Source organism: Canis aureus, chromosome 10 (genome assembly GCF_053574225.1).
Source record: "Canis aureus isolate CA01 chromosome 10, VMU_Caureus_v.1.0, whole genome shotgun sequence".
Lineage (NCBI taxonomy): Eukaryota > Metazoa > Chordata > Mammalia > Carnivora > Canidae > Canis > Canis aureus.
In genome coordinates, this window is record NC_135620.1 from 1,262,421 (window position 1) to 1,277,592 (window position 15,172).

General features: G+C 45.1%; 1 protein-coding gene across 1 annotated transcript in view; it reads right to left on the bottom strand.

Moving 5' to 3' along the window:
• Positions 1–5,306: 5,306 nt before the first annotated feature.
• MGAT1 (alpha-1,3-mannosyl-glycoprotein 2-beta-N-acetylglucosaminyltransferase) overlaps positions 5,307–15,172 on the bottom strand; it is a 45,661-nt gene continuing 35,795 nt past the window's right edge. The window contains exons 3-6 of the transcript XR_013387330.1: positions 9,317–9,510; positions 7,586–7,769; positions 7,160–7,437; positions 5,307–5,815 (exon numbers count right to left, since the gene is read on the bottom strand). The gene's annotated coding sequence lies outside the window, so the exon portion shown is untranslated. The remainder of the gene's footprint in view (positions 5,816–7,159; positions 7,438–7,585; positions 7,770–9,316; positions 9,511–15,172) is intronic.

A 15,172-nucleotide genomic window follows, 5' to 3' on the forward strand; every position in this document is an offset into this window, starting at 1 on the left:
GGACTGGAGACCCAATGAAACTTGCTGTCCAGTACCCTGGGTACGAGCATCCTCTGAAGGCAGCTTTTCACTCGCCACTCAATTAAGGGGTTAGAAGTTACATAGTGTGTTTGGAGGAGAACTAAAATGCACTGGAAAACACACTTGGAGACAAGGCTTTCTAGAATGCATCTTCCAACTAGCTTCTCACATCAGGGAGTTGAAACCTAGTGTCCTCAGCTGTGTTGGAAGCACAAAGGGAAAGCAGTCTACTTATATCTAAGGACAAAACTTTTCCTGAGGGAAGCTCTGCATTAGGCCTCTCTTATAGGTGATTTAAACCTTACATTCCCAGCAGCTGTGGAGGCACATTAGAAATGAGCTGGTATTAATTCTGTGACTCAGGCATTCCTAGCTGGCTAGCTTCTCGATCAAGGAAGCTTAAACCTACATCTATGGCAGTTTTGGAGGCCTGGTAAATATGGACTGGAGGGCCTCTGGGAAGCCACAGATAATTGAATGTAGGTTTCCACTGGCCTCTTCAAAAAGAAGGTAGACCCCTCTTCAAGGGTTGCTTACTGGCAGTGGAAAGGTGGTCTGCTTCACTTTGAAACCAGCCTTCTCAGATGTACCCCTCAATGAGCACTCACACCTGAGGGACATTAAAAGATAGCCCCACACTTCGGTGTGTTGGCTCAGTGGAAAGGCCAGGTGTTTAATACTGAAAGAATCTCTCCTGGCCTGCAGCTTGCAAATAGCCTATCACCAGAATGATTTAGAACCTTTCTAAAATTTTCACGTGGAGATGCAGTGACAAACCGATATTGTTAACTCATAGACACTAGCGCTCTAGGGTTAGGGTCAGGGTCAGAGTCAGTGTTAGTGGTTAGGGTTAGGGGTCAGGGTTAGGGTGTAGGGTTAGGATTAGGGTCAGTGTGGGGGTTAGGGGTTAAGGTTAGGGTCAGGGTCATAGTTATGGTTAGGTTTTGGTCAGGGTAGGGTTAGAGTCACGGTTAGGGTCATGGTCAAGGTCAGGGCCAAGTTCATGGTTAGGGTTACGGGTTAGGGTCAGGGTTAGGGTTAGGGCTGGCATTAGGGTCGGTTGTATGTCTTAGGGGTTTGTGGTTTGTGTTTGGTTTTCTGTTAGTGATATATCTAGTGCTATGGTTAGATTAAGGTTAGGATTAAGTTTAGAGTTAGGGTTATTGTCTTTAGAATTTGAGTTTGTGTCTCGGCATGTGCCTGGCATCTGGAACTGCCCGTATCGTCGGTGGGTTAGTTTTAAGCACTATATTCTGATTGTTGTTTCAAGGATGGCCTGGCTCCACCAATTCAGAGGCCTCTCCAGAGAATCACACTCCAGGCCTCTGCTGGGGTGAGAAAAGACATGGTAGGGATCCCCTGAGCTGAGATAAGGAGGGGCTTTGGTCTCTAAATACCCTTTATACAGTTATACGATTTACTTTGTTTTTTTCTTTTTTTAAGGAGGAAATTTTTTTAAATAATAATTTATTTTTTATTGGTGTTCAATTTGCCAACATACAGAATAACACCCAGTGCTCATCCTGTCAAGTGCCCCCCTCGGTGCCCGTCACCCATTCACCCTCACCCCCCGCAGTCCTCCCCTTCCATCACACCTAGTTCGTTTCCCAGAGTTAGGAGTCTTTCATGTTCTGTCTCCCTTTCTGATATTTCCCACACATTTCTTCTCCCTTCCCTTATATTCCCTTTCACTATTATTTATATTCCCCAAATGAATGAGAACATACACTGTCCTTCTCCAATTGACTTATCTCACTCAGCATAATACCTTTCAGTTCCATCCACGTTGAAGGAAATGGCAGATGTTTGTCGTTTCTAATGGCTGAGTAATATTCCATTGTATACATAAACCCCATCTTCTTTATCCATTCATCTTTCGATGGACACCGAGGCTTTTTCCACGGTTTGGCTATTGTGGACATTGCTGCTAGAAACATCGGGGTGCAGGTGTCCCAGCGTTTCATTGCATCTGAATCTTTGGGGTAAATCCCCAGCAGTGCAATTGCTGGGTCGTAGGGCAGGTCTATTTTTAACCCTTTGAGGAACCTCCACACAGTTTTCCAGAGTGGCTGCACCAGTTCACATTCCCACCAAACAGTAAGAGGGTTCCCTTTTCTCCGCATCGTTTCCAACATTTGTGGTTTCCTGCCTTGTTAATTTTCCTCATTCTCACTGGTGTGAGGTGGTATCTCACTGAGGTTTTGATTTGTATTTCCTTGATGGCAAGTGATGCAGAGCATTTTCTCATGTGCATGTTGGCCATGCCTATGTCTTCCTCTGTGAGATTTCTGTTCATGTCTTTTGCCCATTTCATGATTGGATTGTTTGTCTCTTTGCTGTTGAGTTTAATAAATTCTTTATAGATCATGGAAACTAGCCCTTTATCTGATATGTCATTTGCAAATATCTTCTCCCATTCTGTAGGTTGTCTTTTAGTTTTGTTGACTGTATCCTTTGCTGTGCAAAAGCTTCTTATCTGGATGAAGTCCCAATAGTTCATTTTTGCTTTTGTTTCTTTTGCATTCGTGGATGTATCTTGCAAGAAGTTACTGTGGCTGAGTTCAAAAAGGGTGTTGCCTGTGTTTTCCTCTAGGATTTTGATGGACTCTTGTCTCACATTTAGATCTTTCATCCATTTTGAGTTTATCTTTGTGTATGGTGCAAGAGAGTGGTCTAGTTTCATTCTTCTGCATGTGAATGTCCAATTTTCCCAGCACCATTTATTGAAGAGACTGTCTTTCTTGAAGTGGATAGTCTTTCCTCCTTTATCGAATATTAGTTGGCCATAAAGTTCAGGGTCCACTTCTGGGTTCTCTATTCTGTTCCATTGATCTATGTGTCTGTTTTTGTGCCAGTACCACACTGTCTTGATGACCACAGCTTTATAGTACAACCTGAAATCTGGCATTGTGATGCCACCAGCTATGGTTCTCTTTTTTAAAATTCCCCTGGCTATTAGGGGTCTTTTCTGATTCCACACAAATCTTAAAATAATTTGTTCTAACTCTCTGAAGAAAGTCCATGGTATTTTGACAGGGATTGCATTGAACGTGTAAATTGCCCTGGATAACATTGACATTTTCACAATATTAATTCTGCCAATCCATGAGCATGGAATATTTTTCCATCTCTTTGTGTCTTCCTCAATTTCTTTCAGAAGTGTTCTATAGTTTTTAGGGTATAGATCCTTTACCTCTTTGGATAGGTTTATTACTAGGTATCTTACGCTTTTGGGTGCAATTGTAAATGGGATTGACTCCTTCATTTCGCCTTCTTCAGTCTCATTGTTAGTGCATAGAAATGCCAGACTTCTGGGCATTGATTTTGTATCCTGCCACACTGCCAAATTGCTGTATGAGTTCTAGCAATCTTGAGGTGGAGTCTTTTGGGTTTTCTATGTAGAGTATCATGTCATCGGCGAAGAGGGAGAGTTTGGCTTCTTCTTTGCCAATTCGAATGCCTTTAATGTCTTTTTGTTGTCTGATTGCTGAGGCTAGGACTTCTAGTACTATGTTGAATAGCAGTGGTGAGACTGGACATCCCTGTCTTGTTCCTGATCTTAGGGGAAAGGCTCCCTGTGCTTCCCCATTGAGAACTTTACGGTCAACTAATATTCGATAAGGGAGGAAAGACTATCCAGTGGAAGAAAGACAGTCTCTTCAGTAAATGGTGCTGGGAAAATTGGACATCCACATGCAGAAGAATGAAACTAGACCACTCTCTTGCACCATACACAAAGATAAACTCAAAATGGATGAAAGATCTAAATGTGAGACAAGATTCCATCAAAATCCTAGAGGAGAACACAGGAAACATCCTTTTTGAACTCGGCCACAGTAACTTCTTGCAAGATACATCCACGAAGGCAAAAGAAACAAAAGCAAAAATGAACTATTGGGACTTCATCAAGATAAGAAGCTTTTGCACAGCAAAGGATACAGTCAACAAAACTAAAAGACAAACTACAGAATGGGAGAAGATATTTGCAAATGACCTATCAGATAAAGGGCTAGTTTCCAAGATCTATAAAGAACTTATTAAACTCAACAGCAAAGAGACAAACAATCCAATCATGAAATGGGCAAAAGATATGAAGAGAAATCTCACAGAGGAAGATATAGGCATGGCCAACATGTACATGAGAAAATGCATCACTTGCCATCAAGGAAATACAAATCAAAACCACAATGAGATACCACCTCACACCAGTGAGAATGGGGAAAATTAACAAGGCAGGAAACCACAAATGTTGGAGACGATGTGGAGAAGAGGGAACCCTCTTGCACCGTTGGTGGGAATGTGAACTGGTGCAGCCACTCTGGAAAACTGTGTGGAGGTTCCTCAAAGGGTTAAAAATAGACCTGCCCTACGACCCAGCAATTGCACTGTTGGGGATTTACCCAAAGATGCAGATGCAATGAAATGCCAGGACACCTGCACCCCGATGTTTCTAGCAGCAATGTCCACAATAGCCAGACTGTGGAAGGAGCCTCAGTGTCCATCGAAAGATGAATGGATGAAGAAGATGTGGTCTAGGTATACAATGGAATATTACTCAGCCTTTACAAATGACAAATACCCACCATTTGCTTCGACGTGGATGGAACTGCAGGGTATTATGCTGAGTGAAATAAGTCAATTGGAGAAGGACAAACATTATATGGTCTCATTCATTTGGGGAATATAAATAATAGTGAAAGGGAATAGAGGGGAAGGGAGAAGAAATGGGTAGGAAATATCAGAAAGGGAGACAGAACATGAGAGACTTCTAACTCTGGAAAAGGAACTAGGGTGGTGGAAGGGGAGGTGGGCGGGGAATGGGGGTGACTGGGTGGCAGGCACTGAGGGGGGCACTTGACGGGATGAGCACTGGGTGTTATTCTGTATGTTGGCAAATTGAACAACAATAAAAAATAAATTTATCATTAAAAAATAAAATAAAATTTTGAAAGCTCTTCCTGAATAGAGGGAAAGAAGGCATGATCATAGTAGGAATAATGTGACAGGATTGAGTGCAAGTCCCTTTGATTTGAGAACCCAAAAGTGTCAAACTGCTGGATGAGGGTTTTCTTTGAGTTTCTCTGAGCACTCAGGTGGTTGGAAGACATGGGAGAGAGCTCTCGTGAGGGTCATCCAGTGCCCCCATTCCCATATTAATTGAACAGCTCTGCTTTGGTTGATTTCGGTTTCAATTGGGCAGAGACTTTAGTTGCTATAAAGTACACATCTGAAAACTTTTAATTCAGCTCAGCCCAGTCACCCAAAATAGGGACATTTGGGAAAAATGATTTTTTATAAGATTTTATTTCCTCATTCATGAGAGACACATACAGACTGAGAGAGAGAGAGAGAGAGAGAGAGAGGCAGAGACACAGGCAGAATCAGGCTCCATGCAAGGAGCCCGATGCGGGACTTGATTCCCAGGTCTCCAGGATCACACCCTGGGCTGAAGGCAGACGCTTAACTGCTGAGCCACCCAGGCATCCCACATTTGGGAAAAATGATTTCTAAAGCAGGAGGCATGGTGGTCCCCACGAAGGCTGAGAAAATCACCTGCTTGCCTGCCTGCCCATGTCCTGTAGTCAAGGTTTGCTGCCTCTCAGGAAGTCCAGGCTGACTGAGGGGGTGCAGAAAGGACAGGCATATGGGAGATCCCTCATCTGTCCTGGTCCTTCTGGAAAGAGGCCCACTCACCAGGAAACTTTGGCCCATGTCTTCTTTAGGCAGTGAATTGAGGCACTCTGCAGAGCAGAGAGGATGGCATGCAGTGAGTAGCTCCACAGGATTTGACAGGCTTGGGAAGGGAAGATAATGAGCTGTCAGGTGGGTAGCAAGAGCCCTATTTTCCCAAGAGCTACAGTATCCCTCAGTGTCAGTCTCCCCTCCTGGATGAGACAGATGTCCAGGGACCTGCAGAAGGGCACACGGAAGACCCAACGAGTAGCACTGCTAGGGAAAGTGGGCATTTTACCTCACTCAAGGAAGGAGCCAGGTAGGAACTGAGCATCCCAACATTGGGCCATGCAAGTAAAGGTCAGCATGTCCCTGGAAGGAAGAGCTTAGACCAGAGACTTCAACCTTGAGAACTGATAAAGGGAAGAGAAGTTCCCCAGGCTCAGGAGAGCATGTTAGCTAGACCTCCCATAGCATGCTTTGGCCACCTTGATTCAGTGCTCCACCACCATGGACCTGTCCTGGGATGTTATGCTTGGGTTGTCAAGGCAGGTGGTGATGATGCAGTTGGCCAGACCACCGAACTTGACGATGGTGGCACAGACTGTGTGTGCCAGATGCTCATTGCCAGGCTTATTCTGCTTGGACCAGATGGAGTCCAGGCACTGATGGGGCAGCACCTTCCTGAACAGATCCTAGAGAATAGGGGGATGTTCACTCACACAGCCATTTCACAGGCAAGACTAATGGCCTCAGGTCAGAGCTGGAGCTCAGCAAGCTGAGAATGTAGCCTGAGCCCGGTTGCAGTCCCTGGATTGCATTCCATTCCTCTTCAATGAGGGAACCCAGTACAGGATGAGCCAGAAGATACTGGCAGGGGATGGAAGGAGGGCATTTGCATCCTGATCATTCTCCCTAACTTCAAGCTCCAGGTAGCAGTTCAAGGTGGCTCCTCACAAGGGGGCATCTTCCCCTCCAACTGTTCATCCCTCTGGTCCTACTTCCCTTTCAGCTGCACATTCTCACAGGATAGCTAAACCACAGGTTTGTCTGCCTTTCCTGTACTTAAGCACACATCAGTTGCCTAATAAGTGCAGAGGGTGCTCGGCCTCCAAGGCAGATGGATGTCTGACCCGTGGACTTGGACACACACCATGAATTTCCCTCCCCCACCCAAGGACACAGTCTGCAGCTGAACGGTGAAAGCTTGGGTTTGAGGAGTTGGACAGGTTGATGTGGTTGATAAGTGATGGAACTGAGATTTGGACCCAGGCCATACAAGCCCACATCAGGGAAAGGCAGATCTGGGGCAGAGGATAGCAGAAGAAAAGACTGCCCTAGCCCTGCCCTGAGAACCCAGCTGCTCATTGCATCTATGGATGTAAATTTCTCTGCCACCAACTTGGGAGGGAAGTCCGTGAGGCCGGGCTTCTCCTCATGCAACTGGTTCTTGGGAGTTACCCACCAGTGACAGGTAGCCTCTGGGGCTGGAGTTGCCTCTCTCTAGTTTTAGGGTTGGAGTCACAATTCTCAGGAAATCTGGTGGTCAAACTGACTTCAGCTCAGGACCAGGCACACATGCAAAAGAATATGTAATCCCTTGTTCCAGATCGGGAACAACTGATGGAGGTGATGTTGGCTCTGACGTTTGAGGTGATGGTTGAAACAGAGCTAGGGGTGTCTCTAGCTCCATCGGAGACCCTTTCTCTGGTTCTGCAGCTGGAAGGAGCCATGGAGCTGGCACTGGCACAGGATAAAGAGAAATGTTAGTCCACATGACTGACTTGCCCTGTGCCCTTCCAAAAACAGGACAGATCCCATGTCTGTTAAAGGAACAACCACCCCTTGAACCCCATCCCAGATAGTCTTCCCAGCTTGCAATCCTTCTTACCCTCTGCCTCTGCCTCAGTGAGCTCCAGAAGTTCCCACAGCATCAGGATAAGGAGGGCATGGTATTTCAGGTCCCAGTCATGCAACTTCGCATGCACACAGGCCTCCTTTACTTTGAAACAGGCATAGTGCAGGTATCCTGCAATTTCTCATCAGGCCAGGTATCCAAGATGGGAGAGAAGGTGCTGGGGAGAGTCACATGTGGAGTAGCGTCAGAGGCCTGGTCTTTCCTTCCACACGGTACTCCCATAGCACCATTCTTTCTGTATGGGTTCCAGAGAATGGCCCCAGCCTGACTTCCAACCCTTCTATAGCTGTCCTTGCAGTGGAAGGTCTGGTCATCCAGAAAACCTATATGAGTCTTGTTTTTCTACTTATCCTTTTCTCGCCATGGCCAAGGGCCTCGTCTACTCCATACTCCATGCAGAACAGTACCAGGGCTTAGGTTTGTGGCAGATTGGTGAGTGGTCTGCTCACCACAGCTTCTGTTCTTAGCCCCAGGTGTGGTGGTCAGCAGAGGTGGTATGGAGAGGGGCAGGTAGAGCAAAATAGGACAGTTGAAGGGATGGGTGTTTGGGGCACCAAATCAGCCCAGACTGTGCTCTGCTTCCCAGAGGGCTTGGAACCCCATTTGCAGCTCCCTTTGATTCATTTGCCTCTTCACAGGAAGTCCCCAAAATGAAGGCTTCCCAAATGGAAATCAAGAGATCTGGGAGTTCCATGGCTCTGAAAGTCCCTCCCCAGCCACAACCCCTGTAGTCTCCCAATGTGCTCTGTGGAGGCAGCAAGGCCCTCCTTCTGGACCTAAAGATCAATCAAAGTTTTACTTAATCTTTAAAAAAAATTTAAGTATATTTATTTATTTGGAGAGAGAGAGAGAACACAAGCAGGGTAAACAGCAAAGGGGATGGGAAAAGCAGACTCCCTACTGAGCAGAGAGCCCAATGTAGGGCTCAAACCCAGGACCCAGGATCATGAATTGACCTGAAGGCAGAGTCCTAACTGACTGAGACACCCAGTGGATCTTATCGTCCATTATAATGGCCCAAATACAGGTGGATCCATTCCTCACTCGAGATGGCCATGAAGATGTCACATCTAACAAACTATGGACATGGGTGCTTATGGCGTGTAGAGTGATTGACCGTCTGACCCTCTGATTAGAATTGAGACCCAGACATTGTATCTACTTTATTCCTTCAATTATCTTAGTGACTAGAAATGTGTCTTCAATACTAGATGCATAATATATATTATTGGATGAAGGAATTCCAACCAGTACTTTCCATATACTGAGTGGACTTTGAGCTCTTCTGCCTGCCCCCAGTGACCTCTAATCTGGTCACTTAAAGGACAAGTAGCAGGACCAGTTAGATGGAATCCCAGAAGTCCTTTACAAATAGGAAAACTGCCTCCTTCCCATGCACTTCTGTAAAGGCGGAAGGGCCACAGGCCATGAGGGTTGATGTCAGAGCCTCTTCACTGGGGAGAGAGAACTACTACACATGCCCAGCATGTCCAGAAGCCCTTTCTACTGAGCCAGGCACCAGGTAAGTCTATGCCATGTTTTTCTCCCATGATTTCCCACAGTAGCCCCATGAAGTTCATCTTCTTACTACATCACATTTCAGGAGAGGAAAAGGAAACTTAGAGAGGTGCAATGACATTCCCAAACATACCAGTAGTAGAGGCAAGCCTCACCCCCTGTGCTGTGCATGGTGTGGTCACTTACCTGTTGAACTGCTGGCCCAGAACCTGTTGGGCTGTGATGAACACCTGGTATATGCAGGTAATTATTGAGATGTTTGAGAGGTTTCTATACTGGAATATGGAATATGGAATATACAGGGACTGTATAAAATTCTCCATCATGTCTTCCTTGAGCATCAGCATGGTGCAGGCCTCACCCAGGGGCAGGGTTGATTCCTTTTCACACAAGAGAGACAAGGAGGGGCACCATAGTCAGCTTCCAAACCATGAACCACTAGGAAGATCAGGGTCTGGCGCTCAGACTAAAGACTCCCATCCCTTTGGGACCTTGTACAGGACAAGGGACTTGAGTGCCCACACAGAAAAAGGTTACAGGCTTCAAAGTACCATTGGTTTTAGGGGAGACATGGTAAACCGTTGGTAACTTCAACACATTATGTTACCTGAGCAACAACAGCGTTTCTCTCAGCTAATAGCTTTTATGAAGACCAGTATGCCATTGAGTCATCAGTAAACATTCCCACTGCCGATAGAACTCGGAGGGTTAGAATCTCAAATGCTGTTCAAGATCACATATGTTAGGCCTGAGATTTCTCCACAGCATGGGCTGCATGGCATTTCTCCTAAGCTGATGTGACTTGGTCTGTTCCTGACATGGGGAAAGAGGGTCAGGGGAAAACCACGTTCCTCAGCAGGCCTCAGGGGAGCAAGTTGTTTCTAGTCTGGGTTCTGGGATTGTCCTTATCATCTTTGGGTCTTGACAATGGGCATGAATGTGGACCTGTTCTCACCCCAGACCGACACTTGATGTAGTTGGTGGCCTAATGTACCTGTACTTCTCAGGAGAGATGGAGTAGTTGAACCCTTGGAGCAGCTCATTAAATATTTCCCGGGTGGATCTCTAAAAAAATACAGAGTCAGCTACTGGGGCCAGGAGGAATCAGAGGTCTTCCCCCTAATCTGGGGTTCCATGTTATGGCAGATCTAGCAACTAAAACAGTCTGTGAGGACACGTAAGGCCACTGCAGAAATGGCAAAAGAATGGCATCAGGTCAAGCAAGTGCCAAGGGCCTTAAAAGGCTGAATCACTGTGGCAGACAGCGTCATTTACAGAGTACTGCAAATATCTGTAACCTGTTGGTTATAGACCTGTTGGGCCTACAATGATTTGGTGTGTTCTGAGAGAGAACAGGTTACAGAGAAACATATAGAATGGCTTCATCCCACCCTTTCCTTTTTCATTAAATCACCCTCTTTAGTGTGATGATTTGTAAGGGCTTGGAGAAGTTCTGCAGGGACAGTGGATCTGGGTTCTACATAGGCTATCTGGGATGAGTCGGTGAAATAATAAAAACAGTAATAAAACGCAAAGATACGCCTCAGGTCATGAAAAACAAAACAAAACAACCCCTCCCCAAACCCTCAAAAACATTAAATATATTCTGCACCATTCCAACATAGGTGAAGAGTGTCTTCCCACTTCATCACGTAGCTGGTTGCTAGGTGTGGAGGTTCAGGTCACTTTGTGGTTGAGGCCATGGGACACTCATGTGGAAACACTATGGGAGGGTCCCAGGTTTCTCTCCATGTTTGTGTGGGGGCCATATTTGGGTGGAGAACCCTCTTCCCATACACAGCTCAGAACAGCACTGATCCTTGGTGGCCTGGTGCAACTGATAATTATCTAGGGAGTTGGAATAGTTGAAGCCACAGACCATCTGCTCCAAGATCTCCTGGGTGCAGCTCTGTAAATACAGTGCCTTGTATACACAGGGCCAAGAGACATTAGGGTCCTCCCTGGACATCACCACAAGGGGACACCCCCATTAGAAATCGTATTCTCAGGGATCCCTGGGTGGCACAGTGGTTTGGCGCCTGCCTTTGGCCCAGGGCGCGATCCTGGAGACCCGGGATCGAATCCCACGTCGGGCTCCCTGCATGGAGCCTGCTTCTCCCTCTGCCTGTGTCTCTGCCTCTCCCTCTCTCTCTCTCTGTGACTATCATAAATAAATAAAAAAAAATTAAAAAAAAAAAAAAAGAAATCGTATTCTCCAGTTCAGGCCAAGAGAGGCAACTGAAAAGACATCTGGCAAGGAGGAAGCCAGATTAAAGAAACTCTTGGGCTCATGACTAACATATTCGTAGTTGAGCTTGGTCACCAGCACTTGCCTTCTCATCTTGCCTGCTATGACCTGGGGTCTGAACACAAACGATGTTCTGGAAGGAACCTCAATCTAATCCAACTCAACCATTTTAAAGGTGAACATTTTTGAGTGAGGAGAGTTGACTAGTCAACCATCAGATGTTTGGTGAACAAGCCAGCACCAGAACCCTGGCTCCTGATTCACTTCTTGCCTGTTCTGTGCTCATTTCTAGAATTTTCCCTGTAATAAGAACTAAAAAGAGAATTAGCCTACACATTATTTTTTGTGCATATAGATGCAATATGTATTTTTACCCAGCTCAGACAGCCACCAACAAACTTCTTAAATTTTCATTTTTAAATTAAATTTTTAAATAGTAAAGATGTGGTCTATGTATACAATGGAATATTACTCAGCCATTAGAAATGACAAATACCCACCATTTGCTTTGACGTGGATGGAACTGGAGGGTATTATGCTGAGTGAAATAAGTCAATCAGAAAAGGACAAACATTATATGGTCTCATTCATTTGGGGAATATAAAAAATAGTGAAAGGGAAGAAAGGGGAAAGGAGACAAAATGAGTGGGAAATATCAGAGAAGGTGACAGAACATGAGAGACTCCTAACTCTGGGAAATGAACAAAGGGTGGTGGAAAGGGAGGTGGCAGGGGGTTGGGGTGACTGAGTGATAGGCACTGAGGGGGGCACTTGATGGGATGAGCACTGGGTGTTATGCTGTATGTTGGCAAATTGAACTCCAATAAAAATAAATTTTAAAAAAAGTTAATATATGTAAGACATATAATTGTAGAAATATGAAAGTCAAAAAGAAAGAAACCTAAAAATGAAGAAGTGTATAATATTGTAGTTAAGGTGGGAAAAGAGAAAAATATTGAAAAATTTTAGTTTGACATAAAAATGAGTTGCAACGGAAAAGGGGGGAAGGGTGGGAGTACCCTCTAGTTCTATATTCTAAAATCCCTTGACTTCCCTTGGAGCTTTCCAGCGCTTCTTGGTCAAGACCTTGCTCTTCCCCTGTTCATCCAGCTTGTCTTCTGGGGGAGGGGTCTGCTGTGCTGATTCTCAAGTGTGTGCACAGCTCTGTGGGAGCTGTTTAATCCTGTGATGCCTCTATTCCCTGGCAGCTGGCCTCTCCCAGGCGCAAGGTGAAACAAGGAAGAACAACAATTGCAGCCACAAGATCTCCAGCTCTGGAGTCAGCTCCCTGGTAGTAACTAATGCAGTCTCCCAGTCTGCACTGGCCTAGATGCTCCCAGGGCAGGTGCAAGTCCACTGATCTGCACAGCTTGCAGGTCACCCAGTGGCAGGAGAGTTCTCACTGTCCTGTGCCCTCCCTGCTTCCTGCTGTCCCAGGGGGAATGCAGGATCATGGGCTTTGTCACCTTGGCTCCCTGGGGATCCAGGACCTTGTGCTGCTGGAATAGAGCTCCCGGGGGATGCAGCTCCCGAAGGCAGCAGATGCACTACCACCTCCATCTGGGGCTGGCCTGCCTAACCAACTGGCTTCTCCCAAATGCCCTAGGCTGCAGGCTCCAGCCCCTTACCAAGATGGGTCCACACTTTGTGGGGCACTTTCCCCCAGGCACACTTCCACTAATAGTGACTCCGGGAAACTGGAGGCTTCACTGCCCCTCCTGGGATTCTGCCCAATTTCCCTGCTGAGCACTTTTCCATCCAGGGAGACTCCTGTGTGGATTTTTAAAGTTCTGGCTTCTGCAGGGCTGGGCTTTACTGTCCAGGATGCAGCTTCTTGCGGTTCCCCTTCCCCACTTGATTCTTTTTTATTTTTTTTTTCCACCTTCCTACCTTGCTAGAAGTGAAAACCCTTCTCTCTATAGCATTCTGGCTGTTCTCTCTTTAAATCTCTGGTTGAATTCATAGGTATTCAGGATGTTTTGAAAGTTATCTAGGTAAGTTAGTGGGACCAGGTGTGTCAAGGACCCCTAGTCTTCTGCCATCTTGCCCTGACCTCCTTACCACAGCTTCCTCATCTATATATCTGTCAAAGGATATCTGGGCTCTTTCCATAAGTTGGCTACTGTGGACTTTGCTATCAATATTGGAGTGCCGGTACCCCTTCAGATCATTGTATTCTTTGGGTAAATACATAATAGTACATTTGCTAGGTCATAGGGTACCTCCATTTTTAACTTCTTGAGGAACCTCCATACTGTTTTCCAGAGTGGCTCCACCAGCTTCAATTCCCACCAACAATGTAAGAGGGTCCCCCTTTCTTTGCATCCTCACCAATGTCTGTTCTTTCCTGACTTATAAATTTCTTCTTTAATTTCCTGGTTAACCTATTCATTCTTTAGTAGGATGCTCTTTAACCTCCATGTATTTGTATTCTTTCCAAATTTTTTCTTATGGTTGACTTCAAGTTTTATAACATTGTGGAGCATCATATGATAATCTCAGTCTTGTACTTGTTGAGGCCTGACTTGTGACCCAGTGTGTGAAATATTTTGGAAAATATCCCATGTGCACTCAAAAAGAATGTGTATTCTGATTTAGGATGAAATATTCTGAATATATCTGTTAAATCCATCTGGTTTAGTGTGTCATTCAAAGCTATTGTTTGCTTGTTGATTTTATGCTTAGATGATCTGTCCATTTCTGCAACAGAGGTGTTAAAATCCCTACAATTATTGTATTGTTATCAATGAATTTCTTTAGGTTTGTTATTAATTTATTTATATATTTAGGTGCTCCCAGGTCGGGGGCATAAATATTTACAATTGTTAGATTTTCTTGTTGGATAGACCCCTTTTTTATCATATACTATTTTTCTCCATCTCTTTGCTACTGTCTTTGGTTTAAAATCTAGTATGTCTGGCTACTCTGGCTTTCTTTTGATGTCCATTAGCATGATAGGTCATTCTCCATCTCCTTACTCTCAATGTGTTTTTAGGTTTTAAGTAAGTCTCTTGTAGGCAGCACATAGATGGGTCTTGTTTTTATCCATTCTTTTTTTTAAAGATTTTATTCATTTATTCATGAGAGACACAGAGAGAGAGGCAGAGACACAGAGAGAGAAGAAGGCTCCCTGCAGGGAGCCTAGTGCAGAACTCGATCCTTGGACTAGGATCGTGCCCTGAACTGAAGGCAGACGCTCAACCACTGAGCCACCCTGGTGTCCCTTATCCATTCTGATACATTATGTCTTTGGATTGGAGCATTTAGTCCATTTAAATTTAGAGTAATTATTAATAGATAAGAATTTAGTGACATGTATTACCTGTAAAGTTAGTGTTTCTGGTTAATTTCTCTGTTCTTTTCTAGTCTTTGTTACTTGTTCTCCCCCTCAAAGAGTCCCCTTTAATATCTCTTGTGGGGCTGGTTTAGTAGTCATAAAATCTTAGTTTTTGTTTATCTGGGAAACTCTTTATCTCCCCTTCTATTCAGAATGAAAGATTTACTGGATAAAGTATTCTTGGCTTCATATTTTTTCCATTCATCACATTGAATAGATAGTGCCACTCTTCTGGCTGGCCAAATTTCTGTGGATAGATCTGTTGCGAAAGTTACTTGTCTTACCCTCATACACTGTTGGTGGGAATGTGAACTGGTGCAGCCACTCTGGAAAACTGTGTGGAGGTTCCTCAAACAGTTAAAAATAGACCTGCCCTACGACCCAGCAATTGCACTGTTGGGGATTTACCCCAAAGATACAAATGCAATGAAACGCCGGGACACCTGCACCCCGATGT